The 22,216-nt window shown below is 40.8% G+C and overlaps 1 protein-coding gene across 3 annotated transcripts in view; it reads right to left on the bottom strand.

The window, feature by feature from the left end:
• fam110b (family with sequence similarity 110 member B) overlaps positions 1–22,216 on the bottom strand; it is a 119,490-nt gene that overhangs the window by 38,526 nt on the left and 58,748 nt on the right. The window contains exons 1-2 of one of the 3 annotated variants that reach the window (XM_042429691.1): positions 16,894–16,951; positions 9,862–10,008 (exon numbers count right to left, since the gene is read on the bottom strand). The gene's annotated coding sequence lies outside the window, so the exon portion shown is untranslated. Of the gene's footprint in view, positions 1–9,861; positions 10,009–10,550; positions 10,572–16,893; positions 16,952–22,216 lie in introns of those variants that run through there. The other 2 variants (XM_042429692.1, XM_042429690.1) reach the window with 2 other exon arrangements.

Here is a 22,216-nt window from a genome sequence, read left to right as displayed (position 1 = left end):
TGATTCTTTGTTGAGAATGCACTATTTCAAGGCTTCTGTGAGTTGATCATAGAAAGTGTCATCTGTAGAGGGGGGCCTATAGACACCTATGATGTCAAAAGACATTTGTTATGACAAGATTATTTTTATCCCAACATATTCCAACATGTTATCCGCATTGTAAACCACACGTTCATATTTGATGTTGTCTCTCACATAAAAAAGCACCCCTCCTCCTCTTCCATCAGGTCCTTTCTCCTAAAACATTGGTGTGTGAACATATTGGCAGGGGTTGTTTGTTTCAACCATGTTTCAGTCAGACAGAGAAAGTCCAGATATGAGTCAGACAGAAGATGAGTTAGCTGATTGCTCTTTGCAGTAATGCTTCTGATGTTAAAATGTCTACCATGTTTTAATCCCCCCATGTTTACCCTGGTGTTTCTTTTGATGTTGAGATGGATGGATGGATGTAGAAGTGGTCTTGCTTGTCCATGTGGTCAGGTTTGCCGCTGGTGTTTATCCTCCCTACCTTTTCCTTGATGTTTATTCCAATGTTTGCATTTGAAAACCTCGACTGGTCAGGTAGCAGGTTGGCAGAAGGGTGAGCTGACCATTTCCCTGTCCTGATGAGTGACTCATACTCATATGTTATCATTGTCCAGTAATGTCCAATATTATTCATAAAAAGTTCACAGAACTGCACAAATTTAGCTGAGCTGACAGAGGGGCGACTTCTAGAATCCAGGGTAAAGTCATCATGCCTAATCAGTACTACATGGACCCACAGGGGAAAATCAAATTCCGGTGACTTACAGTAAGTTATGAAGCACTTTACTGAACCTGATTAGTTTATTTATTGTCTTTGGTGTCATGAAGAGCTCACCAAGACATAACTGATCATGAGCATTATTAGACCAGACTGCATCTGCAGTTCATGTGTGATAAATGATGATGAACAGGTACAAACAAGTGGCATTGAAAAAGGGGCACTTTGTACTGTAAAATTATTGTGGGATGATTACTATGCGGTTGCCTATATTTCATACACTTTTTATTAAAGAACTGCCAAAAAAATCCATGGAGTTAAACAAAAGAACAAAAAATCCCTGTTTGAACTCCTTTTCATCTGGTGCACATACAAATTACTATGTTTACCGAATTATTTTGCATAAATATGTAAACTGTTTATACAAATCAAAAGGTCACTTGCTTGACAGTTCCCATGACCACCAGATGGATTCAATAAATTCTGCTTTTGTATTCATGTTAAAATCCCATATCTACTATCACAATGTGTTGTGGTTGGTCTGGTCTGCTTTCACGCCACACAAATATCATCAGGCAAACCAAACAGGCAAACACACAAAAGTTTGTTTGAAATCACCCTTAAAGGCTGAGGTGGGTTTGTTATGTGAAATCAATGAAGGAACTTAAAAGAAGTTTTGACCTGGATTTGCCTGTTTAGTCTAACTCATGCTTCACATCATAATGCACTGAATGCCACTTGGAAATGCTTTGTGGTCTTATTTTGATGGAATCCAAAAGACAGAATTCACTGGCTTGGCTGGAGAGGCGCTTTCAATGTGGTGGCAGAATCAGCCAATGTAGTCAATGTACGGCAGAACTCTTGACCCTGTCTCTGAGAGGGTTAGGCACATTTTCCACACATTTGGAAAAACATGTGCATATAGCCAAAAAAAGGAGGCAGAAGTGCTGAAAACCTCCCAGGAGGAAAACTAGCATTTCCTGTGATGAAGCAGAAGTAGAGATATGTCTGTTACTTGTGGAAATCATCTAGTCACAAGTGAATGTATCAGGATATGTTACAGGGATAAGTTGTTTCATGACATAGCAGTCCAAAGGTCCTCATGTGAGGAATCTTAGTTTATAGTGATATGGGTCCTTTCCCCAATTTCTCCTCCAGTGTCACCATCCTAGTGGAGCTGGAAAGGTATAATGCCACAAAATGTAGAAATTTGGTAGCAAAATAATAGATTATCTTCCCTCCACAGCATTCTGCAGGGAGAAGGTGAATCGCTGATTCATATCCATGTGAAATAGTGATATGAATCATGCACAGGGAGGTGAGTGAGGCAGAGCAAGGTTTGGGTGATGAAGTTTTTGCTGAGTATTGTGCACTGTATTCAAGGTGGCTGAGTGAAAAAAGGAGAACAGCAGGTGTGCTGGTGCTTTATAGCAAGTGGCTGCTACTTCCTGATTGGGTGGTGAGTGCTTGAAGGATCTGGCTCAGGGTGAAGAGGCGAAGCCTCACAGGGATATACCAATAGTGGAGCCTATTAGATGGCATAGCATGTACAAAATAGAACTGAACGAACCAAGTCATCCACTGTTTCAGACCACAGCAAATAGTTAATTTGCTGTGGGTAGGTATAGGTTTGAAAACACCCTTAGTTTGTGTTCATGGTAATTGTTTGGGATTATGTATCAAAATGACCTAAAACTCTCATGAGCCTTGCATTACTCTCTCTTCAAGAGCTGAGGCATTTACTGTTTTCATACATCTTCACTGTTTTTGGTGAGTTGTTTCTGGTTAATCTACAAGTGTAGACAGTGTGTACAATGCCATTTTAGTGTTTCTCCTCGACTCTCCACCTCCTCTATTTCCTCTTGTTTTAGGTCTCTCTCCCATGTATCACCTCTGGGCATAGAGACAGAAACAATACACTGCAACACACCGCATTAGGACTGGGCTTTGGTCCCCATGAGGATTATTGGTCCCAACAAGGTCAGTGTTTATACCAGAAACGGTCTCCACAAGGTAACACACACGCACACTTGCATGCACGCACACACACACACACACACTCACTGCCTCTAGCTTTCTATTTCCTGTGTTAGCAGCATGCTGAGCAGAGGCAGCAGAGTACTGCTGTGAAACCAACCATGCTCTCAGCAGGCAGGAGCCAATGCATTCCACATTCCCAACCCCTCCTTCATACTTCAGTCTTCCCTTTCAAAGGCTGAATTTTCCATTTATAATGAGCACAAATACTGATTAACACAAGCTTGAACAACATGCTATTATACTATTATATTATTACAAATAGACGTACTGAGGGGAAGAATATACTGACATGAATCTGTTGATGTAGTTCATTCTACTGAACGACGTGGTCTCTTTGTGTATGAATATTCACAGTATAAGGTCTTTAAGGTTATAGACCTTTTTCATGGCAAACATCTTTACTTGTTATGGCAGGAAAAACACAGGTGTTACTAATAACATTAATGAGGCTCTGTTCCATTCCATTCCAATAAACCAGGTTACACAAACCGCGGCCCTGTTACTGGTTCATTACTAAAGTTACAGGAAACTTGGTTTAGAATTGCATTTCTCCCATATCTATGTATAGGAGTACATGTGATGTACTGCACAAAGCCTTTTAAGTAACAGAAAACATCGAATAAAGATCAGCATTAATTGTTATAATTTTCCTGGTGGAAGTTCAGATTCTGGGATATTATGGACTGGTACAGGTTGGAATGCTTGACCCCTACAGTGAGTGGATCTGGTGGTTCTGTTATGCTGTGGGGGGCATTTTGCTGGTATGGTTTGGGTCCACTTGTCCCCTTAGAGGGATGGGTCACTGCAAATCAATACAAAGTTGTTCTGAGTCATTACCTTTCCTATGATGAAACATTTCTATCCTGATGGAAGTGGTCTCTTCCAGGATGACGATGCCCCAGTTCACAGGGCATGAGGGGTCACTGAGTGGTTTGATGAGTGTGAAAATGATGTGAATCATATGCTATGGCCTTCGCAGTCACCAGATCTCAATCCAATTGAACACCTATGTGAGAATTTGGTCTGACACGTTAGACAGCGCTCTCCACCACCATCATCGAAACATCATCAAAACTATATATATATATATATATATATATATATATATATATATATATATATATATATGTACTGCTTCAATACTGGAAGAGCATATGGGAGAAGGAGGCATCACATAACTCCAATGCTCAGTGGCTAGTGGAGCTAAGAGCAGACCACAGCAATCTCCCAGAGCAAGATCCATTAACCATTACAATGGCAGACATCCAAGAAAAAGTGTCAGATATGAAGAGCTGGACAGCACTGGGCCACACCTACTGGCTAAAGAAACTGACTGCACTCCATGAACACCTGGCAGCACGAATGAACCAACTGCTGACAGATGGCATCCACCTAGAGTGGTTAACCCAAGGGCAGACAGTCCTGATCATGAAGGATCCCCAGAAGGGTGCAATTCCATCCAACTACCGGCCAATTACCTGCCTCTGTGCAACATGAAAGCTCCTGTCAGGCATCATAGCAGCGAAGATGAATAGACACATGGCCCAGTACATGAACAGGGCCCAGAAAGGAATTGGTAGTAATACCAGGGGAGCCAAGCACCAGCTACTGGCCGATAGAGGAGTCACCCAAGACTGCAAGACCAGGCAGACCAACCTGTGCACTGCCTGGATTGACTACAAGAAAGCCTACGATTCAATGCCACACACACGGATACTGGAATGCTTGGAAATGTACAACATCAACAGGACACTAAGAGCCTTCATCAAGAACACAGTGGGGCTGTGAAAAACAACTCTGGTGGCCAACTCAAAGCCAACTGCGGCATATACCAAGGTGATGCACTATCCCCACTGCTGTTCTGCATAAGCCTGAACCCCCTCAGCCAGATCATCAGAAAGAGTGGCTACTGATACCAGTTCTGAAGTGGAACAACTATCAGTCACCTCCTCTACATGGATGACATCAAGCTGTATTCCAGGAATGAGTGAGACATTGACTTACTGATCAACATCACCAGGATCTACAGCAACAACGTTGGAATGTCATTCGGACTAGATAGGTGTGGTTGGATGGTATCAAAGAGAGGGAAGATGATCAGAACTGAGGGGGTTGAACTACCAGAAGGCAGCATTGCAGTAGTTCAGGACAGCTACAAACACCTTCGGATCCCGCAGGCAAATGGGAACCATGAGGAGGCTGCAAGGAAGTCAGCCACAGCCAAATACCTACACAGAGTAAGGCAGGCTGTGCAAAGATGCTCCTAGGACAGTTCAGCACATAATAGCAGGGTGTAGGATGCAGGCAGGAACATCGTACATGGAACGCCATAACCAAGTGGCTGGCATAGATTACAGGAACATCTGCACTGAATATGGGCTGGAAGTCCCAAGGTCAGAATGGAAGACACCTCCTAAGGTGGTTGAGAATGACCAAGCTAGGATCCTGTGGGACTTCCAGATCCAGACTGACAAACTGGTGATGGCTAACCAACCCGACATTGTGTTGACTGACAAACAACAGAAGAAGGCAGTGGTGATAGATGTAGCAGTCCCAAGCGTCAGCAACATCTGGAAGAAGGAACACGAGAACCTCAAATAATACCATATATATATATATATATATATACATATATATATATATATATATATATATATATATACACAAGATCAAAATATAAAAAAGAATATTTGGTTGAAATAAACCATTACCAAATCTCATTTTTAAGATATCTTTTCTCTCGTCTTTGGAAAAAATCCATTATTTAAATTCTGATTAAAATGTTTCAACAGCGACACCTGCAGGGCAGGAGACGAAAGGGCAGTCTGTGTGCAGTGGTGGTGGGGGACCGTAGGGGGCAGAGGAAGATGGGCTCCTGCTGTCCTCCTCAGGGCAGGATCTCTTACATAAATTTAATGTATTTCATTTTTTCATGCTAATCTATGATTGGCCAAGACACATAAAATGATGCTCCAAGGGAAGACATCCTTCGTAACCAGTCAACAACCAGAACGCAATACTGACATCACGTTGGTTCAATGATAGTTTCCAGATTTCATCTTCAGTTCTCAACCACTGTAACATACATAAGTGTGACGAACTGGCAAGAGAAGAAGACCGGTAAGATATAGATAAATTGATAGAGTAGCATATTAGAAAACAATTTATAACTTGCAAATTTCGAACTACTGTATTTTCTCTAATAGTGGCCGGTCTCCAGCCAGGTCTCCAGTAATGGCCGGGGGTGTGGTCGACACGAACAAATAAAGGCCGGCCCCAAATGCAGGCTGGGGAGGGAAAAAACAAGGATGGATTGAGGCCATATTCAGACCAAATCAGGTGTTGCTGCGCACCACTGCAGGGTTGTACAGTGGTGTGTGGGGGTGTGGATGTGTTTATTTGTGCTCTAGAGAATAACCGCTGTGAAACAATTAGATATTTTTTTTATTGATCTGATTCACTGCTTTCTTACCAGCTCCATCTCTTCATTCACTCTCTAGCCCCCTCTTCCTCTTTTTCTCTCGTCTTTTTTTAAAATGAGTTGGGAAACCTACAGCAAAGCCTAACTTTACTTTTAACGTAATCAAATGAAAAGACATGTCCACCCCCCTCCTCTTGGTGCCTGTTATAATGTGACTGTGGTTTGTAGTAATGTACAAGTGCCACAAGATGGTGGTAGCTATAATTGAAGTACCATATAGGTCCTGTGCAAGTGTCAGTGACTAGATTTTCCATAACACCAATGCCACAACACTAGAGAGTGAACATGGCACCCACTAGACGGAAGTTTGACGTCAAATTCAAAGAGAGAGTTTTGCAATATGCGGAGGAAAATTAAGGAGTGAAAGCTGCAAGACCTTTTGACACTGACCTGAAAAGAATCAGATACTGGAAAAAACAGAAGCGTGAGCTGCTGTTAGCTGACAAGAGGAGAGCACGGCTAGCTGGAGGTGGGAGGAAGAAAGTTAGCTTGGAGCTAGAGAGACAGCTGATTGATATTTGATATTTGACTGTGCTGTTAACTGGCTATTAATGTTTATATCCAGCATAATGTTACCTCAGATTTGTTTAGTTTTTAACTAACACTGGCCATATTTCCCCTCCCGTACTTGACCGGTCATACTTCACACAAGTTACATTGAAATGTTTGTGTAACGTTTCACAATAAAAGTCGGGAAATGACTGCTTTTAATTTTATTAATAGCATAATGCAGTAACAGAAATTTAACAAAGCAAACGGAAGCAGATCGGGAAACAGGGAGGCTTCGTACTAAAATATGAACAAATACACTTATCAAACAGAGGGAATTAGGAATAAAGGCCTCTCTCTAATATAAGCCTGCTTCCAATAAAGGCCTGGTACCCGCTGCAGTTGAGGTAAATAAAGGCCCAGGCCACTATTAGAGAAAATATAGTATATTTTTAAACACATTGGTAAAACATTACATCTTATTTAGGCCCTTTCAACAACCAAATTTCCTTTTTTCAGATTTAGGTTATGATTCACTTTTATCGAGCAGTAGATAGCTGCTTCTGCTTGCTAACACAACAGTTGGCTTGTTCTAGCAGCCCTGAAGCACTGTTAAAGACTGTTGTTAAGCTAACAGGAGAATGGATTTGGACTGGGCGGCGCAGCAGTGGCAGGACACTGCCAGGGAGTGGCTGGAGAGCTCCGCTCTGCTGGCACAGCCTAGGGCCTCGCTTCTTCAGCTGTCTGGGCTGGACCTTCAGCGGGACTACAGTGATGTGCTGTGGCACGACATACCACTGCTCTGAAGTGAACACCTCTCAATAACAATGGAAAGTTAACAACATAATTTAAATGAAACAACCGGGAGAGTTAGCTTGTTTGTCATTGTTGCTAATGATATCAGGCTGGTTAACCAGCAGCAACAAAATTCTGTTAACTAACAAACAAGATGACCAACAGCCACAAATGGACGTTATGACATGGATACTTCATCCCCATGAAAGAAAGAAGATGTCAAATAACATGAATCAGATACATATTCTCTCTCTATGTCTCATTGGTCGCCAATTTCATCTCTGATGGTTAGATGTCTCTCTGTGGCTGTTGTGTGAATTTATCTCCTTAACAAGAATGCAGCAAAGAGATCATATCATGTGCAGTTGGTAGTTTGCTTGTTGAAGTTCCAGTGAGCTGTCTGGACTCACTCATTCATTTGGAATTGATCCAGTTTTTAATTGAGTAGTTGTTCAGTCACCTGTTGATATGAGTGTACAGGAGGTCTGGCTGCTTGCTTGTGACAAGTTCTTCAGTTCGTTTTTTAGCTGAGTTGTTATTGAGTAACAAGCTTAAAGTAACTAGAATAACAAATGTTATATAACAGCTTTGTAGGCTATATTTTGTATGTTGTGCATATAGATAAGAGTGTGTAAGTCATGTATTTGATACATGCATTAGTACTTTTTGATGTGAACCTACACTTTTAGATCTGTGAATGTTTTTAGTGTTCAGTCTTTCTAGTGTTCAGCACTGATCTGTACCTGTATCAGATTATAAACTTTGTGTGTACTTTATATATTTCTGTATACTAAGATCATATATAGGAAACACGTGTAAATCATGTGATATGTTGGCTGTTTTTGATGACAATTTAAATCTGTTGTCACAATAGAACAACACTATAAATTTGAATTGAATTTAAAATCCTACTCGCCTACAAAGTTCTTAATGGTCAGGCACCATCATATCTTAAAGAGCTCGTAGTACCCTATTACCCCACTGGAACACAGCGCTCCCAGAATGCAGGCTTACTTGTGGTTCCTACAGTCTCAAAAAGTAGAATGGGAGGCAGAACCTTCAGCTATCAGGCTCCTCTCCTGTGGAACCATCTTCCAGATTCAGTCCAGGGGGCAGACACCCTCTTTATGTTTAAGAGTAGGCTTAAAAATTTCCTTTTTGATAAAGCTCACAGTTAGGGCCAATGTATTCATATACTATTATTGCATGTTACATGTTACCTTCTCTCTCTTGAGATGACTTTTGTTGTGATGTGGCGCTATATAAATAAAATTGAATTGAATTGAATTGAACTTTGTTGGTAAAATGACACATTCTGAACCACTCCACAGCTAAAATGAGCACTTCTTTGTTTAGAAACAATATGTATATGCTAAATGTCTTTAAAGAAGCAGTCTTTTCACCACTCAGGGTTTTTGTTTTTGAAAGCAAAATGTTTTATTGGCATATAAAATTGTCCCCCACCCCTCTGATTTTATCAGGTGGGGGACAATGATATAGTATGATGGGGTTTGTTGTAAGATTCCATGTTGGTTTTCCTCCTGTCCTCCCCAATTTTTTTAGTCACCAGCCAACACTGGTTAACGTCCTATACTACGTAGGTTCACAGAGAAGTTTACATGTACGGTATCTTCTGGGAAGCAAAACTACTCTTTTCCCTATTAGTTAAGACCAAGTACCTTGACTTGAGGCTGAAGCCATTGCGGAAGTCCCTTAAAGTGCAATGCCACCGAGAGCCGCTAAATACTGGCTCCAAAATATCCCCAGCTCCAATAGACTGCCATTCAAAAAAGCATCAACTCTCTAGAGATATCAAGTCAGTCATTTTTTTCAACAAGTCATTATGGTCTCAATCACTACATTTTGGCCCTGTAATAAGTGTGCTGGTGATCACTTTGAAATAATTGCTCCATTAATAAGATTTGATGACGTATAGTAGTTTTGATGTCTGCCATATGGGCGTTGATTGACAGTTCACTAACCTGCTGCTCTCCACAGCTCCGGGAATCCCACTGAGTTGGACTATTGTTGCAATATTTCTGTAAGTTTAATGTTACTTGATAATGATACCCGCTGTGTTAGTTAGGTAACATTGGCCCAAGTGTGCACTGCTCAGTGTTTCCAAGGTAGTGGGGTGTGTTTCCATAGTGGGAAAAGGCAACATCTTATTTGGAAGGTCCTGGCTCCAAATGGAAAAGATGGCGCTGACCGTAAACTGAAACTCTGGGCTTCAAACCGGCACCAATGTAAAACAATGGGTGACGTCATACCTCCTTACGTCCAATAAATAATAATAGGTAATAGGTCTTACTGGTTTGGAGCTCTCCCATGGGCTAGCACAGCAGTCTGGATTCAGCCTATTGGCTACTTCTGTGTTCCAAGCTTTGTTATTAGCTGTTGGAACTAGACACCTCCCCCTCCTCCTCCAGGTGCTGCAGGTTGTCAGTGGGTGTCACAGCTGTCAAAGAATCAAAAATGGAAAAACATTAACAAAGGATGATCCAAAGTAAGTCGGTCTGTCAGTGGTACATTAACCTTGCCAAGACTCTGCTCTGGATGAAGATGGTTGTTTTATGGTCAAATTACAACCAGTAGCTGATGAAAAAAGACAATTTAGCATATGTCTTAGAGAAACATAATGACTTCACAATTAAATATCTGGTAACTATAGAAACCAGAAGCACAAGAAACATCTGAGAGGCAAGCAGTAAAGAAGCTACAGGAAAAGAGTCAGAGAAAGTTCATCAATTGCTCATCAAAAATGTATATATTAAATGTATGTATATATATTTTATACTACTACAGGACCAAACATGGTAATTTCAAACAATTTGGTGCCACATTCTTTCTCAGATATTTGATAAACATGAGCTGAACCTGTGCTTGAGATTTGGAATTCATCATATGAGCTGCCAAACATCCCAGATTAATCCCTCGTCTCTTGATCCACCATTTTGGTCCAAAATGAAATATCTCAACAACTGGATGAATTACTGTTACATTTTGTGTAGATATTCAAGGTCCCATAACCCATTTTGGCTTACGTTTATGTGCTGACACATAGCATGACACATGTGTTAGCATGCTAACACTATACACTAAGGTGATGAACATTTTACGTGCTAAACATCAACATAGTAACATGGTCAGTGTGAGCATAGTAGCATTTTAACTTTTAGCACAAAGTACATCTGCTGTGCCTAAGTACAGACTCACAGAGCCGCTGGTATAGCTTTTGACTCTTCTCAAGTCTAGTGATAAGCAGGAAATATCATCTTCTAATTTAAAAAGCAAGTTGCAGGTTGAATTTCTTACTGGATTTACAGTTTATGTATCATGAAAATTATCCTTTGAAAGGTATATGTAACATGGTAAATGGACTGTACTTGTATAGCGCCTTTCTAGTCTTCCGACCACTCAAAGCGCTTTTACACTACGTGTCCCATTCACCCATTCACACACTGAATGGGTACAGGGGCTACCATATAAGGTCCCAACCTGCCCATCAAAGGGAACTAACCATTCACACACATTCATACACTGATATAACAGCCATCAGGAGCAGTTTGGGGTTCAGTATCTTGCCCAAGGACACTTCGACATGCAGACAGGAGGAGCTGGGAATCAAACCGCCGGTCTTCTGATTAGTGGATGACCCGCTCTACTTCCTGAGCTACAGCCACCCCATTTACCATTATATCAAGCTTTCAAGCTGGAGAATTTCCTCAAAAATTGCAATTTTTTACATTTTCCATCAGATTGAGCCATTTCCTCTTTTTTAACCCTTTGTGCCAAATGCATGCTATTTTTCTTGTTTCCACAAGGGGCATTAATTCTCTATTATGGATACTGCTGCCAAGTGTATTACAGCTTCGATGAGTTGTATGTGTAGCTATGGATGTTTAAATGTGGTGTATGTATGTGTATAGAGAAATGTGTGTTTGTGTGTGTGTGTGTGTGTGTGTGTGTGTGTGTGTGTGTGTGTGTGTGTGTGGCAAAGAAGGTGTGTTACCTACTCACAAAAATGGGTAACTACAAAAAACATGAGTAACTACAGACCAATCTCAAATCTATCATTTCTCAGTAAGATCCTTGAAAAAAATGTGTATAATCAACTGAATGACATATGATCAACCTAATGACAAATGACCCGTTTTTATTTTTTCAGTCTAGTTTTAGATCCCACCACAACACAGAAACTGCCCTTGTTTAAGTTGTAAACGATCTCCTCATAAACACGGACTCTGGTAAACTCTCAGTCTTCATACTCTTAGATCTCAGTGCCACGTTCAACACCATTAATCATGGGATTTTTCTAGACTACAAAACTGGGTGGGATTGTCTGTTCCTGTTCTAAATTGGTTCAGAACCTATGTACTTGACAGGAATTTCTTTGTCTCCATTGAAAACTTTGCATCTGATAAAGTCACCGTGACCTGTGGGGTCACACAGTGCTCAATCATTGGCCCACTCCTGTTCAACTAACATATGCATCCACTTAGGCACAACATCGCATGGAGACCTATGGTCACCTATGTCTGTTTTCAGTAGGGATGTACAGAGGGCCCAGTATTTTAGGGCCAAGCACCTAGTGATGCGAAGGCCCTATTGAATCCGTAGTGATTATTATTATTATTATTATTATTATTATTATTATTATTATTATTATTATTTTTATCTGCAATGGAACGCATTTTGAGGGGCTAAACATGCTCAAAAACTCACAAAATTTTTTGCTCAAATTAATAAGTAGTTCGATTTGATATTACAAATAAACTCGGGCGTGGCACAGCAGCTCTATAGTGTCCTCTAATTACTTTTGGCATTTTTGAGGTGCTAGGAATGCTCGAAAACTCATGAAACATTGCACATGTGGCGAAACTTGATATCGAATATGGCTTTTATGTCTATATATGTCTATAATATGTCTTGCATGTTCCAAAATGGCTCAAGAGTGCCCCCTAGAAAATTTCAAATTAAAGGCCCCAACCTTTAAATTTGATGTAGATGAACAAAATTTGGTAGGCACATGTATCATGTCCAGACGCACAGAAAAGCCTCTTGGAGCCATACCTTAAGCCCAACAGTCCCCAATTTTGAACAGTTTTTGCCCTTTGTGGGCGTTATACTTTAACGAACTCCTACTAGGGATTTAACCAGAGTGACTTCAAATTTGGTCAGTGTCATCTAAACACCTAAAGTTGTTGTAAGTCCACTAGACTTTGTCCAATCTGCCCCAAATTTCACATGCTTGAAAAGTCTCCCGGCCTGAACACGTCTACATGTCATTATTGGGTGATAGTCATAGCGCCACCTACTGACAACAGGAAGTCAACCTTACAGGACAAACATCATCTGATTAACATGGAATGTATATGGTGTGGTCTACACATGATATACAGCAACATGTTGTATAATTAGGGGATCGTTTTCTAGCACCACATAGTACACACAGAAAGTGATATGTAAGACGTTCATGCAACGTCCGATAGGAGCCTGGTCCTGAACACATCTGCATGCCAGCAATAAAAGACCTCCGACTGCGGTGCACCCCGAAATGCACAAAGGAGCAAGGGCCTGATCATTGCTGCTTGCAGCTTTAATTGTATTTGTATCTGTGTTTGTTGAGGCAGCAATTATTTGTATTTGAATTTGAATAGAAGTGGAGAGAGGCTTAAAAATCCTGTTTTTCTTTTTGTTACGCTTTTAATTTTAGAAAATTCAAGTGTTACAATAAGTGTTCATGAATAAACTACCTTACAAAAGAGGTCCCAACACTGGGTCTCGAACTGGAGTCTCCCAGATCAAAGACGACTGCGCAGACAATTGAGCTAAAACTTTCCTCATCGCCTCATTGCAGACTGACCTCTACCTATTTATACACCCATAACACAGAGACAGCACACCATGTATCATGTAGGGAAGAACTTCAAAGGCGATTGCTTTGCTCTTTTCATTTATTGCCTATTTTTTACAACCTAACTGGAAAGGAGAAAGGGAACAACAGGTTATGGAGAGTCCCTTGTGAGCACTTTGTGTGTGTCAGTACTCAGCTTTATCACTGTCCAAATTAGGAAATGTGCATCACATAGCAGGTGTGTCTCCCCTCGTTGAGACCTGCTGATAGACATAACAGCAGAGCAGAAGAGAGAGACTGAGATAGCAATGTAACTGACCTACATGCTAGTAGTTGATGTTTTTTTTCTTCTTCCCGAAAAACAAATGATTTAAAATAATAAAAAAATAATACAAATATTCGTAAAAACCCCACAATTTGTGCTTTGACAAATAACATTTGTATTCAGACACACCACTAGTTTTCAGGGCAACGTCTAGACCAAAATACAAGAACTGTCTTTGCGCTTCCAAGGTCAGGAAAATACCAGTCAGAGTGCTGCTTGCTCTGGTCATTGCATCTCCACGAAAATACGGCCCAGGTACTGATATTAATTGCCTCATGCACTGTCCAATATTCATGAAAATGTATATCCATGTCAGTTTCCCTTTGGTAAATGTATTGCTGCATTAACATTTCTCTTATGTAGTATTGCCTACAGGGAACAGGAAGTGAAGCGTAAATGACACATAGTTCATCAAATGTATACACAACATGCAATCTCTGACTCCATGTAGTGCACACATCACAGCACATCTCCAGCACACCCCAACATGCGCGAAGGTGCGAGGGCCTGATCAATGCTGCTTGCAGCTTTAATTATTATTAGGACCCAAGCACCAAGTAGTGCGCAGGCCTTATTGTTTTTTGAAATATTATTATTATTATCATGGCACAAGCATGAAAGTGCCAGGGGCCCAAACAGTCCCTGGCACTGAAAGTGCGAGGAGTCTATTATTTTTGTAAAGATTATTATTAGGGCCCAAGCACGAAAGTGTTGCTTCCAGTGCACATGCATCAGAAGTGGTGTAACTTGATATCTGATATGGGTCTTGGGTTTGGGTATGGAAAAATGGCTTGAATGCACCCCCTAGAAAATTTCAAAGTAAAAGCCCCCACCTTTAAATTTGATGTAGATGTACAAAATTTGGTAGGTAGATGTACCATCTCCAGACTTAAAAAAAAGCCTCTTGGAGCCATACCCTAAAGGCCTAAATGTACTGGAAGTGTCTGACGCACGTGTTTTGAAGTAATCTATTGTTATTAATGGCCGAACACACACTAAAAGCGTTATAAGGTGCGTAAAAATGTCTTGACGCCCCAACTGATTTGATTTGATCATTGTTCAAGTGTTATTAAAATCAAGAGTTTTCACTGAATGCCCTTGCCGTTGCGCTGTGCCAGTTTCGATGTTTCGCCATAAAACAGGAAGTCCTTATAAATCCTAAGTACATTGTCCAATTTGCCCCAAATTTCTCATGCTTATTAAGAATCCAGGCCTGAATACATCTACATATCAGTATTGTGTGATAATCATAGCACCACCTACTGACAACAGGAAGTCAGCCTTTTATGACAAACATCATCTGATTCATGTGAAATTTTCAAGGTGTGGTCTACAGTTCATATACAGCAACATGATGTATAATTAATGGGTGTTCTCTTGGACCACATAGTGGACAAAGGAAATGATATTTAACTCCTGAACTTCCTGAACACATCTGCATGCCTGCAAAAGTCCTTCGACTGCACCGCGCCTCGATGTGCACAAAGGTGCAAGGGCCCGATCATCACTGCATGCAACTTTATTTATTATTTTTTGTCTGAAAGAAACGCATTTTTGCGGGCCTAAACGTGCATGAAAACTGAGGAAACTTTGCACATGCGTCAGAAGTGGTGAAAAAATTAATATTTTATGGGTCTTGGACATGGGTGTGCCAAAATGGCTCGAGAGTGCCCCCTAGAAAATTTCAAATTTGAAGTCCCTCCTTTAAATTTGACATAGATGAACAAAATTTGGGAGGCACATGTATCAGGGCCAGATGCACAAAAAAGCCTCTTGAAGCCACAACAGGAAGTTGGCCATTTTGAATTTACTGTGCAATTTTTGTGCAGTTTTTGCAACTTCCAGGCGTTTTACTTCAATGAGCTCCTGCCAGAGATTTAACCCAACTGACTTCAAATTTGGTGAGTGTCATCTTAAGACCTTTGCAATGAAAAGTTTTCATTGAACACCCTTGCCGTGGTGATGCAGCGAATTTTGTTGTTTCACCATGAAACAAAACTTGCTGTAACTTAGATGTATATCGTCTAATCTGCCCCCAATTTCTCATGCTTGATGGGGGTCCCAGCCTGAACACATCTACATGTCAACATTGACTCACAGTCATAGCGCCACCTACAGGCAACAGGAAGTTACAGGTACTGTATTTTTACAACCTCTGCCTACCTGGTTGAACACATCCACTTCAAATTTGGTTGGAAAAGCCAAAATACCTTGATGATGCTATACTGTGAAGATTGTGAGTTTTCATGTCACACTGTTGCTGTGGCAATGCAGTGAATTTCAATGTTTCGCCCATTAAAACCAACTGTTGTTACGCCACTGCACATCATCAGATCTTTCCTAAATTTGATATATTTCATAAGAGTCCCGGTCTTAAGACATGTAGAGGACAGTATTGTACCATAATAATAGCGCCACCTACCGACAACAGGAAGTTAAAGGCCCCATACTTGTACTTACTACTCCTACCAGGTTGAACAGATCCACTTCAAATTTGGTGAGAAAGACCTTGATGATTCATGACTATTGTGAGTTTTCATTGAACGCTATTGCCGTGGCGACATGGCAAATTCTAATGTTTTGCCATTGCAAAACAGATTGTTGTAACTCAACTCCACATGGTCAGATCTTTCCTAAATTTCACGTTTGATAAAAGTCCTGGTCTGAAGACATGTACAGTACAATGTTGAATCATAGTAACAGTGCCACCTACTGGCAAAAGGAAGTTATACGCCCCATACTTTTATTACCTACTCCCAGCAGGTTAACCAGAACCACCTAAAATTTGGTCAGCTAAGTTGTAAGACATTGTTGGGCCTCAACCATGGGGTCACACAAAGGCAGGCCTGCATGCAAGTCACAATGCCTGATAACAAGAAAGGGCGGCCAGTTGAGAACAATGAGAGTCCATTTCGGACTCCATATCCCAACATGCACCAATTTCGCACCAAGGTGCTTAACAGGAAATAGTCTCAACAAACAGTTGAAACAGCTCCTGCACAGAGGAGCGTCATGATGACACAGCTGTGACATCACCACCCATTTAAAATCAGAGGACACCCAGAGAAACACGCCTGTCCATGTTGAACTGATCTAGGGGGAACTTTTGTCCTCCTGTGAGTCAGCTTCGCTAACTCACTCCTCGGATGTGTTTTCCCTACCAACTGAAGACTCTCCCCTCGCCAGACGAGACGAGACTTCGCCGTGTTCACCCAAACACCATCCCTGGATCCAAGAAAGACTGCTGCTGCAACCAGCTCTCTCACCTCCTGCAGAAGGAAGACACGGATTCTCTTCACTAAGACGCGGATAACTTCTCTGCCCCGCTCTTCCTCAACTGAGTCAACTCTGCTGTTTTCTCCACCACCCCGATAGGAATCAGCCTGCCATGAGACCTGCACAGCGCGTACGGCACCATCAGCATCTGAGCCGAGGAACCAAGCCGGACAGAAAGACGGACTTAACAGACACACCCCACTCACTTTCTAAAGCAACCAAGTAAGAGGCCTAAGTCTGGGCAGAGGCAGTGTTAGATTGTGTTTTTTTTTAGCCCCAGTGCTGTTGTTAGCTATTAGCTTTTAAGCTTTATTGCTATTGTTTATTGTGTGACTTAACGGACCGCCGAGTCCATTTGTCCTGCTATACTCCGACGAGTATTTAAAGTTTGCTGCCTGTTTAGTTGTGTTTAGTACGCTAGACTGTTTTTGTGTTTGTCTCGCTCGGGACTACTGCTGTGTTTGTGCCACCGTGAGAGAGAGAGTAAGTTGCTTTGTCGATCAGAAACCAGACAACGTGCGTTACAGACTGCCGTCCGTACACACACTCTCTGTGGACAAAGGAACTGCTTCTCTCCCTCTCACGGTCACTTCCCTCCTCTTTCTTCCCTCTCTTGCGACTAACCCACACACACACGCACACACGCACGTATACATACACATCTTCTCACACATCTGACGGTCAGATAACGTCGCTCTATCCATCCTTATCCGCCATCAGACATGTGTGTTTTACATGGAATTGGGTGAGTGCAAGACGCCGTCCACCAGGCGGCGCCGTCTTGCTATTGTCTAACCAAGACACCACCGTCACATCCGCCATTTGGTTCTCGCAAGACATGACTTCCTCCCACAGTCACGTCTGCGTCCCTAACCCTCGACATCATCATGCCAGATCACATCGCCATCTTGTCTCACACACACACACACACATGCACACATGCATTCACCTGCATGTGTTCAACCCTGTACATAGCTGGTTGTGTTTGCTTTGGTAGACTTAGATTTTATTTGATTTTTTATTATAGTTGTTTATTGAATGCAGCATTTGTTAACGTGGTAAATTTTGTTAAGTTTAATAAACACTGCTATATCTTTAAAGAGAAGTTCTTTTGTCATTATTGTGTTTAATATACTTTGAAAAGTGACTGATTGAGGGAGTCAGACCTTGAATTCAACCCTTCTTTGTTCACCTTTGAATGTTGATATCCCTCAGATATTAACATTCCAGGTGAACTCTTTTATGAGACTACCTTAATTTGGTTATTGGTCCCGGTTTCCGGGTGGTGCCCCATAATTGTTAATTCATATTAATAATTCTATTAAGTTTTATAATTGATAATTGTCTTTGATAAGTCAGTCATTTTGAATTTAATTTGCAATTTTTGCTCAGTTTTCACCTTTTGCAGTCGTATTTTAACAAATTCCTCCTAGAGATTTGATTTGCCTGACTTCAGATTTGGTCAGTGTCATCTTAGGACTTTTATGATGAAAAGTTATCAAAATCTTGACTTTTCACAGAACAGCTTTGGTGTGGTGTGCCAGTAAATTTGCTTGTTTCGCCATGAAACAGGAAGTTGTTGTTACTCCACTAGAATTTTCCTAATCTGCCTCAAATTTCATGTTTGTAAGAGTCTCAGCCTGAACACATCCACGTCAATATTGAGTCATAGCGCCACCTACTGACAACAGGAATTCATTCTTATATGATAAACATCATCCGATTTACATGGAATTCACATGGTGTGGTCGACATATGACATACAGCAACATGATGTATAATTAGCGGGTGTTGTCTAGCGCCACGTAGTGGACACAGGAAGTGAGATTTAACTCTACATGCCCACAGTAAAAGCCCTTTAACTGCGGCATGTGCTGATGTGCATGGAATTGCGGGGGCCCAATCATCACTGCTTGCAGGTTTAATTAGGGCCTATATATGACAAACATAATCCGATATACATGAAATTTACTTGGTGTAATTTATCCATGATATACAGCAACATGACATATAATTAGTGGGTGTTTCCTAGCGCCACATAGTGGACACAAGAAGTGATAATTATCTCCTACATGCAATGTCCAATATTCATGAAAATGTATATTCCTGTCATTTGCATTTATCTCCAGCCCCACATAGTGCACACAGGAAGTATTTTACCCATTCACACAGTGTCTGATAATCCTGACAATTCAGAGCCACGTCAAAAGACCTCCAAAAGTGATACCACGGCTGCCGCTCCGTCTGACACACGTCAGGTGCAAGGGCCTGTTCATCACTGCTTGCAGCTTTAATTCTAGTTGGAAGAATTATTTTTATTGTTATTATTATTATCATAATAATTATTATTGTTATTATTTTTTGATGCATTCAGTCATATTTTAGTGGTGCTAGGGATGCTGGAAAACTCACAAAACCTTGCACATGGAACAGAAGTAGTGAAAATTGATATCTGATATGACTCTAAGGATTGGGTGTTGAACAAAAATATGTATTATGTTGAGAATGATGAGAGAATGAATCCACCAAATCTCATGGACATCAAAGAAACTTCTGTTCCAAAATGGCCCTGTGTGTGGGGGTGCTATGGAGCCTGCTGGCCATGCCTGAGCCCAATCACTACAGAACTTTGCAATTTTCGCCAGTCCTTAAGTTTTCGTAAGCCCTCATCATTTAGCAGCGGTGCTGCGCTGCTGTTGAAAGCATACAGGGAGAACATTGTTATGAGTCTGCTCTATGTAATTAATTTTCATTCTAAATCCAGAAAGCCTCAGAAAGAAGGAAATTCTCACCTCAAACATGTTCACACAAGCACCAGACACAGGTGTTCATATGAGCACCCTACCTCTGAATGCAGGCCCAAACATAATACTGCAATGCCAAACAGTACAGTGAAGTTGACCACACAGAGGACAAGTGGGGCAACCCACATCTACTCAATGACTGAAAGCCAGTCCACTGACAGAACGCAGCAGTAAGTTTAAAGTTACACTCTGAGCAGCTATGCACCCAGTGAGTAGCAACTAAATGGCTAATAGTAGAACATGTTAGAGTGACACAAGTGACTGCTACATGAAAAACAAAAGGCTTAGCTAAAAAGAAAGGGAATGGGGTACTGTAGCATGACTGGGTGTGAATCTCTAATTAGTAATATTAACTGTGTCCATGTGTCACAGCTGAATTGTCTGCCCAGTGCTTTTAGCCTTTCAGCTTACTTCTGTGGTGCAAGAAGAGACACCATCTGTTCAGATTACTGGATTTACTGACAAGAGAAGGACATGGCACAACTTTCTCCTATCCTGCAGTAATACACATATACAATAACTCATGGAAAGCCAACCCTCTATATAAGTATCTCTGCCCTGTCTGGACATCCAAATAGGAAGACACAAGAAATGTAATGTGTCTTCAACAGAAATAGACAAACCAATACAAGTGATTTACACAGTCTACATTATATGTGTCTGAACTGTCTCTGGAAAACAGCATAATACTGGAAAATGATTAATTCTTTCTAGTATGGGATGATAAAGAGAGATTATTTCATTTGAATAAACACACATTTACAGCTGAACAGCTTGATGAATCTGTGTCTGGATATCTGACATAAACAATATCAACTTGCCAGCTAAAGCTTTGTGCAAGTCAGTCAGTAAGCATCAGTATGCTTTGATACTACTGATTGACAATAACATATCTAACCATTACATTTTATACATATATATATTATCTGTGGAAGTATCTGAGATTTGGATTTGATTTCATTAATGACCAACTAAGAGTAGGCAATATGTGTAAAATCCTCTTCAAATGTTCATGTAATCTTTGTCACGATACAGATATGCTGTATATATATCAATTGAGAAACTCTTTAGATAAAAATACTACATGAGAATGGTTGTTTTTGGCTTATCAGAATGTCTCACAAAGGTACTAGACATAGACAAAAAGAGACATACCTTTGCATTTAGATTTACTGACAGCAATATATATGTGTGTTGCGTGAGAAACCTTCATACTAAGCCTCTCATGGTACAATCTAACTCTGGATCATTGCTTCTTAAACGGACTGATTCCAAAGCTATTAGTTTGACTATTCTTTCACTTCTTAGACATGTGTAGTAAAGAAAATCTTTACAAATAAAAGAAAACTGAAGTTAAGGTTATTCTCCTTCATACTACAGTCAAACAGGTGGACTTACCACAAAAGAAGTTCCTGGAATTCCACACAGTTATCAAACATTTGATAACCTGCCGAATGAGTAAGCACATGACTACAGTACACATTGTTGCCCATGGCAACAGACGGTGTACCTTCAATAAACTAAAAGTTAGCGCACCATTGCCATCATATTCTGTGCAAAAAATGTGCCTGCAGAGCTGTATAAATGAATATCAAGAAATAATGTGCCAGAAGATTGTCGGAAAATTCAGAGAGCAACCCAAGGGAGCAGTGGAGCAATGACGAAGTCCTGAAGTTAAGAAGCTCAAGAGCTAAACTCATGTCTGCCCATGCTAATGAGTTTACCACAGAGCTACAGATCAGATGTTACAGACAGACTTACACTACAGTACACTACTGCCTTAATCACCATACTAGCCAAGGAAAGTTTTTTTCCTTGGCTTATTTACCAGCCCCCCTTGAGGAACTGTCAAATAAAATCACTGCTCTGAAATAAATAGTCTCAGTACACATCCTTGAAACCACTTTAGAGGTATTTTGACAAGACTGTCTGTTCCTCACTTCTTGTTTACTCCTCCAAGGGATTAATTTCTGAGCTGATGTTGGCACTTGCTTCTTCTTTTTAACCAGAAAAAAGACAGAGGCTGATATCCCTAGAAAAAGGGATGAGCAAGAGAGAAGAGTAGGCCTACAGAAGCAGCTTGGTATTTAGACCTGTTATGTGCTTCAGGGCTATGAGATGCTAGCTGGAATGCCAGAGGAAGCAGTACTAAGATCAGTTCAGGGACTAATCCCTATGAGGAGCAAACAAGGAAACAAGGAAGGGACAATATTGTAAAAATACTTTTAAAAACGTTTCAAACAAGTTCACAGAGTCTGTTCATTTCCCTGATCTGCTCCAGGGCTGGAAGATTCTACACAAATGAAAAATAGAGAAAGGTTTCTTAAAGGAGGATCTGCTCAGTTGGAAGGCAACATATTGTTTCCATGTGAAGCATTATACCTTGGCCATGAAAAAAAAATGT

Source organism: Thunnus maccoyii, chromosome 12 (genome assembly GCF_910596095.1).
Source record: "Thunnus maccoyii chromosome 12, fThuMac1.1, whole genome shotgun sequence".
Classification (NCBI taxonomy): domain Eukaryota; kingdom Metazoa; phylum Chordata; class Actinopteri; order Scombriformes; family Scombridae; genus Thunnus; species Thunnus maccoyii.
Note: the sequence above shows the minus strand (reverse complement) of the source record. Positions and strands in the feature narration are given on the sequence as shown.